The 4,323-nt window shown below is 42.8% G+C and overlaps 1 pseudogene; it reads right to left on the bottom strand.

The window, feature by feature from the left end:
• Positions 1-226: 226 nt before the first annotated feature.
• On the bottom strand, positions 227-3,323 carry LOC139000839 (zinc finger protein 300-like; annotated as a pseudogene).
• Between the last annotated feature and the right edge of the window lie 1,000 nt (positions 3,324-4,323).

Raw genomic sequence — 4,323 nt, 5'->3', positions numbered from 1 at the left:
TCACTTCAGCCCCAATCACTCATAGTGACATCAATTGGATAGGAGGCCTGGGCAGAATGGCAAGTTCAAGTAGCTCCTTGAAGCCTCACTTGTACGTGAAAATTATGAGGAATCTAGCAGAGTGTATGTCTTGATCAAAAGGGATCATATTAAGGCAACTGTGTATCATAAAGTCTCCTCTAGTGTTGTTATTCTGAGTAAAAAAAATGAAACATTCCCTTCACATTTATGGCTTTTCTCCAGTGTGAAGTCTCAGATGTCTCATAAGGCTATATTTTTGGCTAAAATATTTCCCACAATCTGTACACTCATAAAGTTTTTCCCCAGAGTGAACTGGCTTGTGGATAAGGAGCTGACTATTTTGCCTAAAACACTTCCCACATTCACTGCACACATAAGGTTTTTCTCCACTGTGAACTCTATTGTGGATAATGAGATGACTATTTTGCCTAAAAGACTTTCCACATTCACTGCACACATAAGGCTTTTCTCCACTATGAACTCTCTTGTGGACAAGGAGCTGACTAATATCCCTAAAGGACTTGCCACATTCACTACACCCATAACGTTTTTCTCCAGTGTGAACTCTCTTGTGTATAAGGAGCTATTTTGACTAAAGAATTTCCCACATTCACAGCATTCATAAAGTTTTTCTCCAGTGTGAATTCTCTTATGGGTATGGAGCTGTTATTCCTAAAAGACTTCCCACATTCACTACACCCATATGGTTTTTCTTCAGTGTGAACTCTCTTCTGGATAACGAGCTGACTATTTCGGGTAAAAGATTGCCTACATTCACTACACTCATAAGGCTTTTCTCCAGTGTGAACTCTGTGGTGTTGAATGAGGGTGGAACTCTGACTGAAGTACTTCCCACAATCTGTACATTCATATGGCTTTTCTCCAGTGTGAATTCTCTAACGTCAAAAGAGGGTGGAACTCTGATTAATGAACTTCCCACAATCTATATATTCAAATGGCTTTTCTCCAGTATCAACTCTTTTATGTCGAATGATGTTAAAGATTCATTTATAAGTTTTCCTACATTTGCCACACTCTCCAGAACACACATCTTGACATTCAAGAACTTTGAGGATATAGCTGGAAGCGTTTTCACAATCACCCCACTGGTGATGACTTTTTCCACTGAGAAATTCCTGTGAAATCTCACTGCCACAGTTTGGCTCCTCAGTGTTATGAGTTGCCTGGTGCTGGAGAAGCTCTGAGGGAGTTTGGGAGTCTTCCCCAACCACCCTGCTGTTTGAAGGCACCTCTGATAAGTAGAAGCTGCACCTGGTCACAAATGAGGCCTTGTCCATACCTTCTTTCCAGGACGTCTCTCCTCTGGCATTCCTCTGTTGCTGGTGAGGGTTTGCACTGAAACAGAAGGTTCTCACACATGCCTCACTGAAGAAGTCTTTATGCTCCAAATGTGCTGCTTGTAACTCATTCAGATGCAAAATATCTTTTAACACCGAGAAACACTGCAAAAATGGATGGTTCTTCTGGGTTGCTGGAGCTGTCTTAGAAGCCCTGACCTGTGACTCTCCTTCTATGGCTATGCTCTGATTTGTACCTCATCATCCTATTTATGCCAACAACCTGAAAACAGAAAAAAGGTGAGGGAATGAATGTTGATTGTGGTGACAGAGAGAAGTAACATTACAAAAGTGTGTGGCTCATGACACCATGGCTCTATGAAGTTTTTTGAAAAGAAGAGATAAGCAGGAATGATTAATAAGAGGCTTTTGTGAATTCCTGGGCCTCTGAATATCGTAAAGGAAGGAAGACCACACCAGGAATATGAAACAAAGATGGCAAGCACCACATGGAAGAGAGGTAAGACTTCCAGCGCTTCCTTAGGCTAACAATGTTCAGTAAGGCTTGTCTTCAGGTGACATAGGCAAGCTCTGAAGAATTTTGTCTATGTCTAATCTCAGGAAAAATTCAATGAACAAGTAGCTTTTTTTCTAGGACTACTTAAATATGTTTGTGCACCTCATAACACATGTGCAGGTCAATGTTGAAGAATACTGCGGAGGCAGCAGTGCAGAGGAGCAGGTAATGTAAAAATGCCACGAAGGTGAACATGGCGGAATGCTAGGAAATCACAGGTGAAATGACATATCAGAAGTGTAAAGTAGTTCAAAGGAAAGGTGAGATGAGGTGTGGCCATTGCACCTGCGTCCAAGCAGTGATGGAATTGATCTGGTCCCCTATATAATTTGAAAACAGCCTTTGTGTCATACATTCTGCTAGTTTCCACTCAGCTGGGCCAGGCCTCTTATGAGACCATCCTGCATGTTCACCCTGTGAAAAAAACTAGGGATCTCCCTGTACCAACTTCCCTACAAATACATAAAGCTGAAATATTCCAAGTATTAATGAAAGATGACAGAGGTGACCATTCAGCCCTGGTCCAGATAAAATCCATTTGTAATAGTATACAGGGAAGGTAATATTACAAACACCAATTGAAGGAGGGTCTTACAAGAAGAGCCCATGGTTCATGTAAGTAAAGAACATAACCTGGCACAGGCAGTCACCCAGAACCTTTATCTAGAGGAAAGGTGCAGAAGTGGAAACCATGGATCTAGACATAGTCACTCTCCCAGGGATAGAAACAACAAGTGGGGCCCATTAAGCTGTCTGTAAGATGTCTGGCTCCCAGACACATGCTGCACTTTCTGAGGAAAATAGTGTTAAAGAAGTTTGTGGAGTTTATTTCTCAGGGCTACCACATAGCTCAGCACTGGCATCCATAGCACATTGCACATGAGAGTGAGGAAAATTTACAGAGCCCATGGTCTGGCTGTAGGAGAGAGAAAGCTACAGGTGGAATATCAAGGAAGAGATGCCATCACCTCAGTCCATTAGGATATATGTGAGGGTCTTACCTACAGATGATCCAAGTACAAATACTTCCAGCATCACTTTGCAGTACAGAAGTCTCTGAGCCTCATCAAGAATTCCCCATTCCCCTGGAGAGAAGGCAATGGCCACATCCTCAAAGTTCATATCCTGTTATAATGGGGACAATTCAGTCCATTATCAGCTTCTCTCCTAGGATTTTACATTTATCATACACCCCAACATCCATATCCATCTGCTCCCTAGACTTCTGATACAAAGAAGATATCAGGCCTTTGTTTCATCAAAGACACTCACTCCTTATATTCCTACTGATGCAGTGTCTTCCCATGACAATAAGGACAATGAGCATATAGATCATACCTGCTTTTTAGTACAAACATTTTGGCCACACTGTTCCTTTTGAATACAGTGGGTGTCATGAATATAGGATATGGATAGATGTTGATCATAATGAGAGTATGAGTGATTTGACACTGTTCTTGTGAGGCAATAACCTTGTTGTTCCGAGACAGGCTACTAACCCGGAGGCAATGGCTCTCAAGCAGCGCGACTACTTCATGAACTCAGAGGAGACCTGCTACCCTCCACGGAAAGCAGATCCAAGCAACTGCGGCCTCTTGATCACCACACGCTCTGCCTGGGGAACAGTTGCTGTGTGTGAAGCCTCCCTCCAGCAACCAGAAGAGCCACCACACCTGTGAACAGCACCCACCAGAAGCCCTGCTATCAATGGAGGAGCCGCTGTTAACACAACAGCCCAAGGAGCAACCACAGCCCGAGGAGCCACTGCCACCCAGGGAGCAGCCACTGCCACCCAGGAAGCAACCACTGAATGACTCAACAACTAGATATATCAGTGAGATCAAACATGGGTAGACAAAGAATTGCCCAAAGGAAAGAGAAGGAGGACTCGCCAGAAAAGCAGCTAAGTGAGACAGAGATATGCAACATGACGGAAAAAGAATTCCGAATAAGGGTCCTAGAGTACATGCACCGGATGTACAAGAAGCAAGAAGAAACAGATGAAAAAATCAACTACTTATGCAAGAAGCAAGAAGAAACAGATGAAAAGATCAATAACTTTTGCAAGACCCAAGAAGAAATGAAGAGCGATATAGCTGCAATAAAAAACACCATTGAAAGTATCAACAGTAGACTGGGAGAAGCGGAGGACCAAATCAGTGAATTAGAAGACAAGGAAGCAAAACACACTCAAACTGTACTGCAAATGGAGAAAAAAATTAAAAGACAGGAGGAGAGCCTAAGGGAGCTCTGGGACAACATGAATCGAAACAACATACGAATAATAGGGGTGCCAGAACAACAGAAAGATGAACATGGATTAGAAAACCTATTCGAAGAAATAATATCAGAAAACTTCCCTGGGGTGGGGAAGAAAAAAGTCACACAAGCCCAGAGAGTCCCAAACAAGGTGAACCCAAAAAGACC

The sequence above is a fragment of the Myotis yumanensis genome, unplaced genomic scaffold (assembly GCF_028538775.1).
Source record: "Myotis yumanensis isolate MYYU_CA2020_CCGP unplaced genomic scaffold, mMyoYum1.0.hap1 SCAF_34, whole genome shotgun sequence".
Lineage (NCBI taxonomy): Eukaryota > Metazoa > Chordata > Mammalia > Chiroptera > Vespertilionidae > Myotis > Myotis yumanensis.
The sequence above is the reverse complement of the archived record's forward strand: the minus strand, read 5'-3'. Positions and strand labels throughout refer to the sequence as shown.